The 18,438-nt window shown below is 41.0% G+C and overlaps 1 long non-coding RNA gene across 1 annotated transcript in view; it reads right to left on the bottom strand.

Moving 5' to 3' along the window:
• Positions 1–1,657: 1,657 nt before the first annotated feature.
• The window catches only part of LOC142830501 (uncharacterized), a 33,691-nt gene continuing 16,910 nt past the window's right edge, over positions 1,658–18,438 (bottom strand). The window contains exon 3 of the long non-coding RNA XR_012905798.2: positions 1,658–2,283. This is a non-coding gene — a long non-coding RNA (uncharacterized LOC142830501). The remainder of the gene's footprint in view (positions 2,284–18,438) is intronic.

The following is an 18,438-nucleotide window of genomic DNA, read 5'->3' as shown; positions in this document are numbered from 1 at the left end:
CCAGCTACTCTGCCCCTGGCTTCCCCGAGTCAGCCGCTGGTCAGTTTCAGCAGCGGCAGAATCGGGGAAGCCGGGGGCAGAGCAGCTCCAATTGTCCAGCTGCCCAGAGCACTTCTGGGTTCCAGATGGTGCCAGACCATCAGGAGTGCCAGACCTTTGGATGCCGGACCACTGGAGTTTTACTGTAATGTACACAATCTCAGCTATACACATAAAATAACAGGGCCCACATTAGCTGTTACCACTAAAGAGAGAGAGATTTGCACTATTGTGGATAGTTCTCTGAAAACATCCACTCAGTGTGCTGTGGCAGTCAAAAAAAAAAAAATAAATAAAAAAAAGGGAACAGAATCTGTTGAGAATCTTTAAGAAACGGATAGAAAATAAGACAGAAAATATATTCCCTCTATATAAATCCATGATATACCCCCACCTTGAATACTGCAAGCAAATGTGATCACCCCATCTCAAAAGAGATGTATTGCAATTAGAAAAGGTTCAGAAAAGGGCAACAAAATTGATTAGGGTTATAGAATGGCCTCTGTATGAGGAGAGATTAATAAAACTAGGACTTTTCTATGGGGAAAAAGAATGATTAAGGGGTGGAGGGATACTATAGAGATCTCCATGACAGACATGGAGAAAGTGACTAAGGAAAAGTTATTTACTTGTTTCCATAACATAAGAACCAGGGGTCAACAAATGAAATTAATAGGCAGCAGGTTTAAAAAACAAAACAAAAGGAAGTTCACACAAAATACTTCCTTCACACAATGCAGTCAACCTGTGCAACTCCTTGCCAGAGGATGTTGTAAAGGTCAAGACTATAACGTGGTTCAAAAAAAAGAGCGAGATAATTTCATGGAGGATATATCCATTAATGACTATTAGCAGGAGAGCCTACAGAAGCTGGGAATGAGTAACAAGGGATGAACCACTTGATGATTATCTGTTCTGTTTTCTCTGAGGCACTTGATACTAGCCAATGTTGTAAGACAGAGTTCTGGGCTAGAGGACCTTTGGTCTGACCCAGTATGATGGTTCTTATGTTATTAATCACAATAATCTCATAAAAGTCATTCAATCTGGCCTGCATAACTGAGATCATGTTGCATGGCTGTCCAACCTAATGTTAGTTCAGCTCATTCCAGCAGGCTTCTCAGTGCAGCACAAGCCCAGAAAGTGTAAAGAAGGTATAACAGTCACATGACCAGCATTCCTTAGTAACAGTGTCATTGAGGGTAGGGGATGAGGAAGGTGACTTGGAGGGAGGCCTGATATGACTTGAAGTGAGTTGTGCGGGATGACTGAGGGAGAGGAGATAAGTGGGGGATAGTTGTGATGGGTAAAGAGATGAGTAAAAAGTTTACTGGATTATGGGAGGGGGAGAGAAAGAGCGAGAGAAAGAGGGGTGCTTTAATATATTTGTTTTCTTTAACAGCACATACAATGGACACATCTACTATTTTTGCCTTACTTGCCCAATCCCATGCTTGCGATGCCAGCCTTATACCAAATCAACTCATCTGGAAAGTTTAAAAAGAAAACAATATGCTGTAGTTAAAAAGAACGTACTTTGTGCAAGTTTCATGACCTGTGTTACAAGGAGGTCAGACTAGATTATAACAGTCCCTTCTCACCTTGGAATCTATGAAGATTTATATAAATCAAGAACCAGAAATACATACTTGTTACAGAACTACTGGGAGTTTGTAAAAACCACATACGCCAACGTTTAATTATGCGGTTTCCATAAGTTTGGTAGCTGGGAAGAACAGATGAAGGGGAAACAGCAGAAGAAGCAGTTCAGCACTTCTACGTTTTGTCCCACACTATTTAAATCCGGACACACAGAGTGGGGTATATTAGCAGGATCAGGGCCATGTGTGCTCATATGTGCATTCTTTCTCTCAACTATAAAAGGTTTTTTTCCTATTACCATCTTAAGCATTTTGTGAAAGGTTTTGTAAATTGCGTTTGTTTTACCACAGACTCTGAATGTTCTACAACATTCAATTCCTAAAAAATAAAGTTGTACAGATTAACTATCTTAAATGGATTAACACAGGAATAGTAGTATTTTATACAGAGAAAAATCAGACATGATACAGCTTCTCAGGAATTCTATGACAAAATTAAAAAATGTTGATCCATCTAGAGCAATGCAACAGATCTGATGAACCTCAGGCAGGATTCTGCATAGTCTTCTCCAGCCAGCAAAACTGTAAGTTCAAGCTTCCAGGGTAGCATTGCTACATTATCCTGATGTTGAGTGGTGGGCAGCTGTGAAGCCAAGAAGAACCATACTAATTTCAGTCAGCAGCTGTTGGGACTCTGGTGAGAATATTTTGTTTTAGAAGCACCCTGTGTGGGTGATTCTAAAACCAAATTTACAGAATTTTGTAAAGAGATATAGTTGAGATTCAACTGGAATGAAACCAACATTTCAAAAAGGTTAAAATTTCCTTTCAAATAGAGATTCCAAGTTAGGTCATGCTCTACTGCTGAGACTAAAAGTCTTGGAAAGACCATTACAAAAACTTCTCATATTACTATAGTGAGCAGATATTTATGTACAAAACAAAATACTATAAAGTCTATTCTGAGAAGGTTCATTCTCATTTCTTAAAATTGGTGTTTACTTATTCACTTTCACCTCATGCTATAGCCACAACATTCGCAAGCCTATATAAAATTACATTACCTGAAAAAATACAAGTTTTAGGATGACATTGGTTATTATGTCATTGCTTTTATGAAATGGGAATGGAGAAATGAGACATACAGATCACAGACATGCTTTTGCACATGAGTATGGACTCGGATTCTGCATGATATCACTGAAACAATCGAAAGATTCTTTCTGTTAAGTATTTTTTAAATCATTTAATGATCTGACATACCAACTGGGAAAAAAGTCTTGATGAATGCTTGTGCTTAAAAATATCTGTTCTACTTTCCAGTCATTTTGCAGCAGCACAATGAAAGCATTAATGAAACATTTAATAACATATGCAGTCATTGGTGTAATTTCTTGTGTGCTATTTTTTACAATACCTTTCTGTGTCAAAAGTACATTTGTTCTGAATCACATGATAATCATGTCCATAATACATGGAATCTGACAAACTCATTGTTTTAGAAATAATGCTACTTTAATTTTTATGAATTTATCTCACTGGTATTTCAAACACAGAAAAATGTAATAACATATAGTCAGCATGAAATAGCACTTCAGTTACTATTCTTTGGTTTCAAACCTTAGGCTTAGGTTCTAATGTTTATATGAATAGGATTGTAGTCCATTTATCACAGTAACAGAAATGGTGAGATGGTTAAGTTCAGATGATTACAGAAAAAAAATGTTCCCAACACACAGGCATCATCTTAATCAGGATTTTTTTTCCTCCAACAGAAAACCTAATAAAAAAGGAGAAAAAAAACCCCACAATTCTTTGCTTCATCATGCTACTCACTATAATAGTATTATTTTATTGACATAGCCTTTGTTAATTTACCTCACCTTCCACCCAATCCTTACTACTGTTTTGTTACTTTTGTCATGTCAAAAATGCATTTGTAATCTCCTCAAAGCACATATATTGTTTCATCTCTGTTTTAGGAGTTGCTTTCACACTTTTAGGGGATATCAAAAGGGAAATTTTTATGAAGAAAGTGAAATATGAAAACAACTCTTAATGTCTTTAAAAATTACTCCCATCTAATCTAGGACTAGAAGAACTAAAATTAATTAATCATCATATGGTTGTCAAATAGAATTAAGTATAGGGCACAGTTTAAATGGTTTGGTTGCCTTCACTGTGTATTTGCATACTATTTACATACACACATTTGGAATTTTCTCAGGCTTAACCTTAAAGTTAAGAGTTGGTAACACTTCTGAACTGATACCAGAACTGTCTTTGAAGGATAACATCCCACATGGTTATTTTCTATTATATAAATATTACATTTTCTTGCAGCCTGTTGTCCTTCCTTGCAGCCTTTTAGGTAAGATGAGGAAAGGAGAAGAAGAAATTGGCTGGCTGAAAGTTGTTAGCTAAATATTTCTAAAGGATTTCCAGGCCATAGAAAACAATAGATTGACAGGTAGCTTAAAGGCAGGGGAAACTAGTCACAGCAATCTCACACTTTCAGCAAGAATGTATTTTAAACAAATACTAATACAGTAAATTAAATACATTTCTATCTTGGTACCACTGTGATGCACCATTTGGCAAGATACTGCTATTAATTTTTTGCTAGCTCTGTCATTTTCACATACAGAAATAATTAATACAATTTATTTTTATAAGATGTCAATAAAATTTGCTAGTGTTGTGGACTTTGCTAGTGTTGGAAACCTTCTGATTAGGTTCCGAGTTTCTTTGCATAGTTTTTGTTCATTGACAATTGCAGGATTTTCAGGAAGAACCACCTTCATTGACTGGTTGGAAAAAGATGGATTAATAGATGTGAATTGTTTAGAAGCAATACTGAGATGGGGAGTTATAAAGGTTTTATCCGCTCCTCCCCACCCCAACTTCTGCTATGGCTGAACCTTATATTAAGTTCAAAAGAAGCCAATTTACTAAGGCCTCAATTCAGCAAAACAATAAAGTATGTACAAATATATAAGGGTATGTCTACACTACAAAGTTAATTCGAACTAACAGACGTTAGTTCGAATTAACTTTGATAGGCGCTACACATGCAAACCGCTAGTTCGAACTTAATTCGAACTAGCGGAGCGCTTAATTCGAACTAGGTAAACCTCATTCCACGAGGACTAATGCCTAGTTCGAATTAAGTAGTTCGAATTAAGGGCTGTGTAGCCACTTAATTCGAACTAGTGGGAGGCTAGCCTTCTCCAGCTTTCCCTGGTGGCAACTCTGGGCACCACCAGGGAAACTCTTCTGCCCTCTCCCGGCCCCGGAGCCCTTAAAGGGGCACGGTCTGGCTACGGTGCCCGTGCCAGGTGCAAGCCTGCCAGCACCCAGCCAGCAGACCCTGCAGCTGGCACCTGCTGCCACCCAGCCCTCCGCCTCTTCCCGGGACAAGGCTGGCGGCTCCCAGGAGCCTGCCCAGGACCGCAAGAGGCGGGCGCCTGCCTGGTCTAGTGCAGACATCGTGGACCTCATCCACGTCCTCTGCACTAGGCACAGGAAAGTGGCCATCTAGGGCAGGATAGCTGCCAGCCTGGCCACCCAGGAGCAAGTTGGCATGAAAATCAAGGTGGTCAAGTGAGACCCCGACCCTGAGCTTAGAACATAAAAACATAAGAATGGCCGTACTGGGTCAGACCAAAGGTCCATCTAGTCCAGTAGCCTGTCTGCCGACAACAGCCAACTCTAGGTACCCTGGAGGGGATGGATCAAAGACAGTGACCAAGCCATTTGTCTCGTGCCATCCATCTCCAGCCTTCCACAAACTTTGGGCAGGGACACCATTTCTACCCCCTGGCTAATACCACTCCATGGACCCAACCTCCATGACTTGATCTAACTTCTCTTTAAACTCTGTTCTAGTTCTAGCCTTCACAGCCTCCTGCAGCAAGGAGTTCCACAGGCTGACTCTTTGCTTTGTGAAGAAGAACTTTCTGTTATTAGTTTGAAGCCTGCTACACATTCATTTCATTTGGTGTCCTCTAGTCCTTCTATTACGGGAACTAATGAAGAACTTTTCTTTATGCACCCTCTCCATCCACTCATGCTTTTATAGACCTCTATATTATTCCCCCTCAGTCTCCTCTTTTCTAAGCTGAAAAGTCCCAGTCTCTTTAGCCTCTCTTCATATGAGATCTATTCCAAACCCCTGATCATTTTAGTTGCCCTCCCCTCTCCCACCTCCTTTTCCCAGTCTCCCCCAGTTTTATTCAATAAAGAAAGTTTCTATTTTTGAACACACATGTACATCATTTTGTACATCAGGAAGGGGGGCTAGAGAGGGGTAAGTGGAAGGAGGTGAGGGAGAAATGGGTACGAGTCCCTAATGGGGAGGACTGGGGTGGCTCTGCGGGCTCCTCGGGGTGGAAGCTCTCCTACAGCCCCTCAAGTGCCCCTCCCCCCCGGATGGCAGCCTGCAGCAAGTGCAGCCGGGCTGATGGCCGAGTGCTGTGATGTGCCGAGTGTGGGCACTCAGGGCACTCCAAGCCAGGACTGCTTTGCAAGTGGGGAACTCCTGAGAACTGTCTGTCCAGGGTGGGGGTTGGGTCCCTTTAAGCACAGCCCTCGGCTAGCCTGAGACAGCAGCTCCACGCTCTAAGTCCTAACCTGATGCCCTGCCAGCACTGCTTCGGGTCAGCCTTAACCTCGGTTCAGGGTCCACTCAATGTGGACATGCTAGTTCAAATTAGCAAAACACTAATTCGAACTAGTTTTTAGGTCTAGTTGCACTAGTTTGAATTAGCTTAGTTCGAATTAACTAATTCGAATTAAGTTAGTTCGAATTAGTGCAGTAGTGTAGACATACCCTAAGAGTGCAAGTGCTGGGATTATTCACATGCATAAAAGTTATGCATGTATTTCAGTGTTTTGCTGGATCAGGTCTAAGTTTAATCTTAAGATATGTTATGCTTCTAATAAAAACAGCAGGATGGAGCCAGGGAGAGAAAAAATAAACAAAAGAATAGTTAAAATAGTCTCTTCTCTCCCTCCTATCCCCAAATCCTAGAAGACCTCTAAAAAGATCTCTTATTTGAACAGAAACAGGAATCATAGAAACTTCATGAGCACCCTCTACTGTCTACTTTTAGAAATGTCACTGTAGAACAGGGAAACGTATGTAGGCGTAATAACCAAATTGCCATTCATATTTTTACTAGTCTAAACAAATAAGGAGCTTCTTACTGTTTCTTTCCTTTCTGGAGGGAATCCATTTGAAATATCTTTTAGGTTGGAAACTTTGGGGGAAGAGTTTCTCTACCTGCATACTATGAAAAATATAATTTGATCCTGATAAAAACTAATACACTTACTATGCAAAGACTTACATATTTGCTTAACTTTATTCACTGAGCTTCAGATGCATATGTATTGGAAGGATTGATGCTAAAGCAGTGAAAAAGCAAGAGAAATAAAATTTAGCAAGTCATCAGGAATGGCAAATCTGCCAAAACACACAACCTGCTTGCTGTCTCAGGCAGACGGGATTTGGTTAGCTCAGCAAAGGCAAGAAGACTTTAAAAGAGTCTCCCCTTCCTCATAGGCATTCAACTTCTTCTTGGTCTGCACAGGGTGGCAAGGCAGCATCTTCTGATCAGAGAGTCACTGAGGAAGTCTCTGCTCCCACTCACATGAGGGCATATAAATCACTGTATCCAAGCTAATTGTTGGTGCCTCCTAGTGATAGGTATCTGGTGAAGGTAGCCATTCCATAGGAGGCCTAGTTCCCTCAAACCGGTATTAGAACTGGACTTCAGGGAGGGTATCTGAGGAATGGAGTGAGACTCCTAAATTCTGATACTAAGAGAGACAATTTTTTCTCTTGCCCTTTAATACAAGGGGAGGGAAGTTGGGTCCTAGTCAATGTTCCCTCTAATTTTTTCCATCTATGTGTAGAATACATTTTGTTTCTACTGATGGTGCACCAAGGCTCATGTGAATGTGCACCATCAGCAGAAATACATGCTGCCGGCTCTGAGCATTGTGCTAATCAGCAAACAGCACCTGAATCTCTCCTGGATGACCACCCAAACACACAGCTTACAAGGAAATCTGCAAGGTGAGGAGCTGATGGAACCCCTTCCACAAGTGAACTGCTATGGGAAGGAAAGGTGACCTGCACTGTAAAAGTTATAGTCAAATAACTTATCTGGGTACAAGTTAATGGCAGCCTAGTGAAATCACATACCTTGCATATTGTTTTTCTTCCTGCTCATCTGAGGCAATACCTTAGGTAGTAATCTTTGATATTTGTTGAAGCATTATTTTATTCAGAGTGCAATCTGAATGGGAGAATGATTTGTGCTATATTAGTCTATGTCTAGACTGCAGTCTTCTTTCGGAAGAAGCTTTTCTGGAAGAGATCTTCTGAAAAAAGTCTTCAAAAAAGATAGCGTCCGCACTGTGAAAATGCATTAAAAAAGTGATCTGCTTTTTCAACAGGGGTATGTCTACACTACATGGCTCCATCTACAGAGCCATGTAGATTACCTTTGTAGACATAGGAAAATGAAGCGGAGATTTAAATAATCGCCGCTTCATTTAAATTAAAGTGGCTGACACACTGTGCCGATCAGCTGTTTTTCAGCACAGCACTGTAGTCTGGACGCTCCGCGGTCGACATCAAAGGCATTTGTCAACCTCACCGGTAAACATCATCCCACGAGGCATACCGGGGAGGTCGACAAATGAGTTGACCACGGAGTGTCCAGACTACAGCGCTGTGCTGACAAACAGCTGATCGGCACAGCGCAGCAGCCATTTTAATGTAAATGAAGAGGTAATTATTTAAATCGCCTCTTCATTTTCCTATGTCTACAAAGGTAATCTACACGGCTCTGTAGATGGAGCCATGTAGTGTAGACATACCCACAGTGTCCACACTGAATGGACACTATCTCATATGTAAGCTGTGATTACTATGGGCGTAATGGCCACCAGGACACCTGTGTTTTTTCCTCTTTCATCTTCTTGCGAAAACTCCCTCTTCTCTGTCCACACACGCCTTTTTGCGAAAGATCTTTCGGAAAAAGGCTTCTTCCCTGTATAAAGAGGTTTACCAATGTCAGAAAGACCCCTTTGTTCTTTCGATTTTTCTTCCGAAAGAACACAAATACAGTCTTGACAAAATTGAATTTTCAGAAAAAACGCCATTTTTCCAAAAAAAACAACCCTCTGTAGTGTAGACATACCCTATATGAGGTCAGACTAGATCACAATGGTTCCTTCTGGCCTCAGAATATCAATTAAATCAACTCTGCATTGGCACAGAGAAGTGCATTAGCAGATTGTATTGCAGGGATGACACCTAAAATAGAACATTTTGGCAAAGCTAAAAGAGAAACAGAACTGAGTCTAGAGGTTAAATTTCCTTACTCCTCCATCTTCAGAATAGCCTCATGTGAATATCTTTTCAAGGAACCATGACTCCAATAGCATAAGATTTGCATTGAAGATGTATCCATCTATTCAAATCATATTGTTGTGTTTCATTTTTTTCCTTCAAGCTAACATAGGTTTTAGGCACTCCTGTCTACAAAATTCAGGTCTAATAAACTGCATGTAACAGTAAAAATAAAGTATTCCTTCACCTCACAAAGGCTCATGGAATCCAAGATTTAGTCTACAACTACAGACAGAGTGGAGAAGGCATTAGTTGCAATAATTCTTGTTTTACTATGGGTTAATTGATATTACCAAGACCTCTCATCAGGGTGCCTTGCCTTTTTTGACCTTGCTAATGCCAGATCAGATTCTTTGGATCCATGTCTGAGCTCAGATGAGTACCAGACTGATAACTCTTGACCCTATCATTCATATTACTTCAAGATTTTTTCAAAGATTCTCTTCTATGTTTTGTATTCATTTAGCAAAGCCAAAATTGTTACTGTATCACTTCATTTACACAATTGACAAATGGCTTGATAGCCACAAACATTTCGCATCTAATAAAGCAGTTTTACAAGGCCCATAAAAGGTCTAAAAGTAGGAGTTTTTAAGATATTTAAGTAAGTTCTTTAGTATGTGTCAGTGAAGTAGACCATTTGAACTTTATCAAAGTTGTCATTCATAGACCAGCATTTCCTTGTATTATAGCATAATGGGGGTAATTAAATTTGCATAAAGTAGATGTTGGATTTAGCTCGTATTGAGAGTCTATTAAATAGTAATTTCACGTTCACTATTTTAGCTTCATTTATTTGAGGGCTATTCTTTTCCCACACATCTAAATTTTTGCAAGAAAGGTTAATCTTTGAAAATGCTTGTTAGTATGGAAACTGCAAGACTTTCAAGAATGCTTTACAGATAATTTTAGGTAATTCTGTACAGCCAAGCAAAATCAATAGTTCCTCTGCAGTCAAAAGTAGTCCTTGTGGCTACGTCTAGACTGGCATGATTTTGTGGAAATACTTTTAACGGAAAAGTTTTTCCGTTAAAAGTATTTCCGCAAAAGCGCGTCTAGATTGGCATGGATGCTTTTGCGCAAAAAGTGCTTTTGGGCAAAAGCATCCGTTGCCAGTCTAGACACGATTTTGCACAAGAAAGCCCCGATCGCCATTTTAGCCATCGGGGCTTTTTTGCGCAAAACAGTTCTTCCCTGTCTCCACTGGCCCTATTGAGCAAGTATTCTTGCACAAGAGGGCTTTTTCCCGAGCGGAAGTGTGAAAGTATTTGCGCAAGAAGCATTGATTTTGTATATTACAAAGTCAGTGCTCTTGCGCAAATTCAAGTGGCCAGTGTAGACAGCTGGCAAGTTTTTGCGCAAAAGCAGCAACTTTTGCGGAAAATTTTGCCAGTCTAGATGCACCCTGTAGGTTTATGAAATTAAATGATGTTTCCATTTCCTCAAAAAATATCACAATGCAAAGTGTAACCTACTAGTTTAAATTGCAGTATCTTAATGGAATTAACATTTATGCCTCTAATTTCAATCATTAGGACAAAGCTTGTTCTCAGATACACCAGTGCAGCATAGGCATTCTTGTGTATGACATCCATTTCAGCTAATAGTACCAAGAGAGCCATTTTATCTTAGAACAGAAGAAAACTTTGTCTCTTTTACTTTGCAAGGGCAGACAGTTTATTTTCTTGAGACATAGGAATTGCCCAAATTACAACATTTCATACATTCTCTAAATACTATGGACCCAATTTTGCTTGAGAGTTCACAGTGCATTCTGGGTACAGTTACTAGTAGCTAATCTCTTTGTTTAGTACTAGCATACAGAATTCCAAACATTAGGATCAATATTAGATGGCTACGTCTACACTGGCCCCTTTTCCGGAAGGGGCATGTAAATTTCAGCAGTCGTCGTAGGGAAATCCGCGGGGGATTTAAATATCCCCCGCGGCATTTAAATAAAAATGTCCGCCGCTTTTTTCCGGCTTTTAAAAAAGCCGGAAAAGAGCGTCTAGACTGGCCCCGATCCTCCGGAAAAAGTGCCCTTTTCCGGAGGCTCTTATTCCTACTTCAAAGTGGCAAATAAGAGCCTCCGGAAAAGGGCGCTTTTTCCGGAGGATCGGGGCCAGTCTAGACGCTCTTTTCCGGCTTTTTTAAAAGCCGGAAAAAAGCGGCGGACATTTTTATTTAAATGCCGCGGGGGATATTTAAATCCCACGCGGATTTCCCTACGACGACTGCTGAAATTTACATGCCCCTTCCGGAAAAGGGGCCAGTGTAGACGTAGCCGATGTGTATAGTAGATTAAAATGCCTATTTGAAATGTAAAAGCCTTTAACAAACTTCAACAAACCTTCAAAACTAAGTAATAAACAACTGCATCTACTCATCACACAATCACACACAAATGTAAACAAAAAGCCCATTAAACTATGTTATGTAAAATACCCTACACCACAATTATACCAATTTTCATGTTTCTATCTCACGTGAACAAAGATGGAATTTGCAACAAAATAAAACTATTTTGGGTACAGAACACAGAAGGCCTTAACAGCAATCCTTAAAAAAAAAAAAAAAAAAAAGGAGTGTGGGGGGGGAGGAGGAGGAAATCTAGCAAGTACTATCCTGAGTTCCTCTGTTCTGTTTGGATCAACTACAGTATTACATGATCAAATGAATGGCATTTTCAGCAAGCAGACCTCAATTAATGTAAGGTCTATACAAATATCTTAATAATCATCTTGAAATCAATAGGATATCAATGTAGATCATAGTGTAATGTGCTCCCAGTCTTCCTTACCAAGAATGCAGCTGATCACTAGCATTATAAACTGGTGTCTGAAGCACAGTTTTTTAGTTGTTTCACAAAAAAAATTAAGACTTTACTCCCTCCCACCCATCAAGAAGGGTTTTATTTGTCTGTTGAGAGGTCAGCCCAATACAAGCATTTTACATTCACTGCTTTTGGAGGAATAAAACAGCGAGCTTTACATAAATAAAACAAGTAACAAGGAGAAAGCACCAAGATCTATTCCATCCTAAACTCTTATCTGCTAAGGGATCTGAAAATGATGAGAAAAAAAACCCATTTGCTGACATCTGGGTTCAGAAATCAAATTAATGGGTTAAAACAGTGTTTCTCAAAGTGGTCCATGAAACAACCCTGAGAAACCTGCCAACTGGCTGCTCCAGCATGTTTATTTACTGGCTCGGCAGCCATGGTGCCTCACAGCTCCTATTGGCTCCAGTTTGGTGTTTGCAGCAAAGGGGAGCAGTGGAAAACAGCACAGGCTGGGCTGCTACTATGGCTCACCTTGGCTGCAAATGGTGACCCGGAGCCAATGGGAGCCATGAGGCTCCATGGCTGCGGAGCCAGTAAATAAACACATAGGAGCAGCCAGTTGGCAGGTTTCTCAGAGTGGTTTCATGGACTAGTTTGAGAAACATTGGGTTAAAACATTAATAATACTTTTTAAGGGCCTCCTGAGACCCATTATTAAGGTGATGTTAAAGGAGATTTAGTAGGCCCCAAATAGAGCTCTCAAGAGAAAGTCTATTTCTAGAGCAGCTAATCTTCCTATCCAAATAATTATATAGCTCCCCTATCACCATACAATCTGAATCCTTCAAAAACATTAATGAATTTGTCCTCTATTATTCCTGGACTAGCATTTCTAGCAACAGACCAAATTTATTATCCTGCTTAATTAATAGCACCATTTTCAAGTTTAACTTTTTGCAGTTTTAAACAGGAGCTAAAACAATCTTTTCAAATGCAAATTTAATAAATTAACTGATATTGTAGTGTCTAGAAATAAAGGTAGAACAACTGCTAGTTAGATATTAAATGGGACTGGTGGTCATTCTGTCGACTCCCGTTTGGCCAGACTTAAGCTTTAGGACTATAATGCTAATTATGGTTTCAAAAATTTATTGTTGTAACCAGGCAGACAGGCACTCTGAAGGAACAAAAGGATCATAGTAACAAGTATCAAACCTTCTTTAATAAATGATGGGAAAGAATTTATCTTCTTGTCTAGACATAACTGCCTTTTTGAAGTGATGTTATTACCATGGGTGATATGATACATAATAGCTAAAATACATTACTCTCAAAAAACTACTACAGGGGTTTGAAATTTTACTAAATAGTGGCCCAGACTGGGTTGAGAGCAAAAGGGAATGTGTCCAGTGGGCTATAGTTCCTTTGGCTGGAGGTCTGGTGTGCATGAGTTCTATCTGAATTACTAAACAATAGTTCTTTCATACTTGTGGCTGCCACTATTTTTTGTAAGCCCAGTTTCACCCATTTTTAAACTTCCCTCATACTAAAATAGTCCTACTAAAATTTCAGATGCCAAATATCGTATCAGGGTAGAATTTTTCTGGGAAGTGTGGAAATAATCACATAATAGATATAAAATACATGGCTAGGCCATAAAGGCATAAGCCAGTATAGTTCTGGTGAAATTAGTGGACATATGCCAGTTTACACAAGGGGTATGTCTAGACTACATGGCTCCGTCGATGGAGCAATGTAGATGAGTTTAGACATTTTGCTATGTCTAGTAAACTCATCTACATGGCTCTGTTGACGGAGCCATGTAGTCTAGACATACCCTAGCTGAAGATCCTGATCATGGCATTTTTTCCCCAAATATCTTACCTAATGGTTTTGACAAATTTCTGAATAGTTTTCGTACCTTTATATTTCCAAAATTTCTCGAGCTAAAACATCCACAAAATTTCTGTATTTTAGGCTAAGCATGATTCAAAACAAGACATTCAACTGAAAAAAAAAAAAACATTAAAAATCCCATGTGTTAAAAATCTGGAAAAATCATAAGCAAATTTATATCTGATAGTTTTCATATCTGATTCTCATAATAGAAATTTTGGCAGTTAGTAGTGCTTAGAATTTGATTTTTCCAACCTTTTTATTCTATGGAACACTTGGTAATCAATTCTCTTGTCAATCACTTCCACTTACTCCTGCCCTCAACTTTCACTGCTTGATTCTCAAAATAATTTATTCTTCAGATCCACAGCCAAGTCTGAGAACTTGAGTCTTGAAAAGAAAAAAAAAAAGAAAGAAAGAAAAAGTGGCTAAAAACCATCCTACTCATAATAATCTTTTCTGTACTAAACTTATTCTGGGATTTTATATTGAAAAAATGAAAATATGATTACAAAAGCAAACACTGGTAAAGAACAGCACAACTGTCTGAAGCCAGAAGCTTTATTTATGATATCTAGAATTCTGTGTTATGTGAGAATCATTAAAAATCAATTGACTATATACCATTACCACAACTTAACCCTTTCACTGCTGTAGTTTAAATGCAATCTTCCTTTTTAAACAAGAAATGCTAGCAGTTAGAAAAGACACAACCAAGTGCAGTAACTTTCAACAGAAGAAAACTTTGTTCTTCAAGGGCTTCTATACATTCCATCTTTCCAGATATGGCATCTAGCCATCAAATAGGAGGAACTGCTTTGAAAAGTCGCGGCATGCATGATAGTTCTCTCAAGAGGGAGTCATCACCCTAATATATTTGCAGAAGTGCACATTCATCCCTGAATTCACAGAAAGTGAAGAGAACTCTCGTGCATGTGCTCAGCACTAGACTTTTCTACAAGCCTAACTTTAGAGCAAGGGTGGGAAAAAAGGCTTCCACGGGCCAGATCCAGCCTGCCAAATGGGTTGATCCAGTCCGCGGAGGCCCTGCCACTCTCCTATCCGCAGGCCAATTAGGGTCCTGCAAGGAGCACACCGCCTGATTGGCCTGGGGATGGGAGGAGCACGTGAAGTTTCCTCTGCCCTCCCCCCCTCCCTGATAGGAGCGTGCGGCACTTCAAAGTGTCGTACGCTCGCGCAGCATGGGGGCAAGGTGAAGGAAGCTTTGCGCAGCTTCCCTGTCCCCAGGCCCTGATTGACCTTGGGGAAGGAGAGTGCGCAAAGCCTCCTCCCACCCTGCGAGGAATGCGTGACACTTTGAAGTGCCATGTGTGCCGTGCAGGACAGGGCAGGGCAGGAGGAGGCTTGGAGCACTCTCCGCCATCCCCAGGCCAATCAGCTTCCTTTGCCCTGCCGCGACCCCGCAAGAAGCGCATGGCACTTCAAAGTGCCGTGCACTCCTCGCAGGGCAGGAGGAGGCTTCGCATGCTCCCCTGCCCTCAGGCCCTGATTGGCCTGGGGGTAGGGGAGCATGCCAAGCCTCCTCCCACCCTGACAGAGACATAGGTGCCTAGTGGGAAGGGAGGGGGGGGGGGGGACAGAAAAAAATCATGGTTTGTGGATGGGAAACCCCAGGGTTTAGGCCCTGCCCTTTCAGGGGCAGCCCGGGACTACTTCAAAAAAATTTTAAGTGGACCCCCAGCCAAAAATTACTGCCCATCCCTGCTTTAGAATTTTCTGTATATAGCTATTTTATAGTAAAAGACTATAGCCCTCACCAACCCAGAAACAATTGGCCTTAACTGGGACTATGTCAGGCCTTGAGAGCGCCATAAGGACTCAAAGTGAATCTATTGTCTACTGATAAACCTGGAGACTCCTTACCACTACTTTTGGACTTCCTGAGCCTGAGTGGTAGCTTTCCACTGAGGTTGCCAGCTACTCCTCAACATGCGTTTCTACTATCTCACTCTACAATTTGTACTTATTCTTCTAGTAACAATTCACAGCTACCTCAGAGTATCTTTGACGCTTTCACAGAAAAACCTGTAGAATCTGTAGGAACTGCAATTTAATGTTACACGGAGTCCCAAGTTTCTAGGGGCTTCTTTATATAACTGAAAATCTAGGTTAGTTTTCCAATTAAGTGAAATCTGTCTGAAATGTGGCTGTGAACCAGCTAAATTATCTGGCAGTTAATTCCCTGCTCCTGATGATTTTATTTACGCTATTTGGGCCAACAACCCTTGCAAACATGCATACTATTGGGTTTACTATTACTAGCTAGCTAGGAAAGATAGGTGCTCTCTCAGAGCCCAGGGAATTAACCACACAATGCAATTTGTGACCTTAATTACAATTGTAGCATTGTAAGCATGCCTTAATGGGAACATACAAAATAATTAATTGCAACTAAATAGGAAAGTGTGCTCCTATAAGAAGGCCAAATCATTATGCTTATTTACAGCAATAAAGCATCTTGTAGAGCTGTGATAAATCTGACACGCAGCAGCATTTAGTAAAGCTTAATAATTAGAGCTTTTTGCTCAAGGTTAAAACCTGTTTCCCACTGGTGAAACAATATCCCGTTCCACTTAATAGGGGTGCTCTTGTACTTCTGTAGAGACAAACTGGACATGCACTGAAATTTATTCCAGCGCACACAAGCAGTGTTATGATATTTTCAGTATCTCTGCTGAACTTACAACAATTCAGAGGAAAATATTTTAAAGAGCTTACATTCACTGTTGCAGTCATTGTTAGTTGAAATGACATACCAGCACTGTGTCAATTCAGGCCTACTCTAGGATTCCTCACTGATACTGAGCTGTTATATAGCAGCAACTGCATGTAATAATTCTACTAAATCTGCTTTCAAGGAAACTCTGTCCTATCCTGACAGATGATGACCTGGCCTCAATTTCTTATGCCTTCATCACTTCTTGGGTAGATTACAGCAATGCAGTAAACCTGGGTATGAAGCTTTAACCTTAAGCAAAAATTCCAACTAGTTCAGAACAATGCAGTGCATGTCTTCAGCCACACAGGCTACTGCTAACATATCAAACATGTCCTTCATTCTCCTCACTCCCTTTCCACAGTATCTAGATTCATATTTAATGTCTCACTCCTTATCTTCAAAAGTGCTCCATAGCCTAGGCCCAAAGTCTCTAAGGGTGTGTCTACACAGCAAAGTTATTTTGGAATAACGGCTGTTATTCTGAAATAACTATGTGAGTGTCTACACAGCCATTCCGTTATTATGAAATAATTTCAAAATAATGGACAGCTTATTCTGACTTCTGTAAACCTCATTCCATGAAAAATAATGCCTATTCCAAAATAGGCTATGTCTACACTACATAGTTATTTTGGAATAGGGGCTGTGTAGACGCTCCACTTCTGCTATTTTGACATAGCCCCTCACCAGGGCTATTCTAAGTTATTCATTGTGGGGCTCTAAATCAAGATATCACATCTACATTAGGGAAACCTGCATTGGATTAATTTTGAGACTTCCCTATAGTGGAGAAGTGCTATTTCGAAATAAGCTATTTCAGAATAACTATTCTAGAAAAGCTTATTCCAAAATAACTGTGTAGTGTAGATGCAGCCTAAAAGACTGCTTATAGCTCTGGGATGAAGATGGTGGTCAACAACTACGGTCCTCTAGCACAATGAAATTTTCAGCAATAGCACTAGAGCTTATCTGTGTGGGAAACAGAACTTTCTGTGGGTGTGACCCAAGACAGTGGAATGGGGTGATCCAAGACTGTGGAATGAACTCAGCCAAGAGTTAAGGAACATCACAAACCTCACAACTTTGTTCCAAATACAAGGCACATTTCTTTGACCTTGCATTCACTAAAAATTATACAGCAGCAGATATACTTACATTTAAACAAAACAAAAAGACATGGCCAAAACAGGACATTCCACTTGTGAGGGGGTCACTCACCACCGTAGCGGGAGTCCATCGTCTGTCCCCGGAATCAGTCCATTCCGCCCGCATGGGCCTCCGCTCACGTGGCGTTTCCCCTCTGGAATCTTCTGGTCGCGTTGCTCTCTTCGCCACACTGCCCTCCGGCAGTGCCCAAGTCACTCGCTCTGAGCCCCCCTTCCGGGGGTTTGGTGTCTCTCCAGCAGGCCTGTCCGCAGGCCGGCCGGTTGGCTGTCCGAGCGCCCTGGCCCAGCCTAACTCTCTAGCCCTGCCCTAGCTCCAGAGAGCGTCCTGCTCCCTCGGCAGCCAGGCTCACAGCCTTGCCGCAGGCCTAGCAGGCTGGCCGGTTGGCTGGCTGTCCAAGCGTCCTGGCCCAGCCTGACTCTCTAGCCCTGCCCTAGCTCCAGAGAGCATCCTGCTCCCTCGGCAGCCAGGCTCACACTGCCTTGGCTGAAGGCAGCCCTTCCCTTTTATAGCCCCCAGCTGGGCCTTAATTGGCCAATGCCGCCCAGATGGGCTGAACTCCCCGGGCCTGCTCCAGGCTGGGGTTTGGCTCTTAAGGGGCCAGTACAGGGCAGCTGCCCTGTTACACACTCCATGCACTTCTCCACTAGGGGAGAAGATGAGAAAACAAACAACTCTTGACAGATATGTGATCATGTTGCTTAATGCACTACATCCGTGGAACACAACTTTGTAATCCATCAAGATAATCTGATTGTGGGCTGTGAAATACTTTGCTGTCATTGACTGT

The sequence above is a fragment of the Pelodiscus sinensis genome, chromosome 8 (assembly GCF_052426305.1).
Source record: "Pelodiscus sinensis isolate ZL-2025 chromosome 8, ASM5242630v1, whole genome shotgun sequence".
NCBI lineage: Eukaryota > Metazoa > Chordata > Testudines > Trionychidae > Pelodiscus > Pelodiscus sinensis.
Note: the sequence above shows the minus strand (reverse complement) of the source record. Positions and strands in the feature narration are given on the sequence as shown.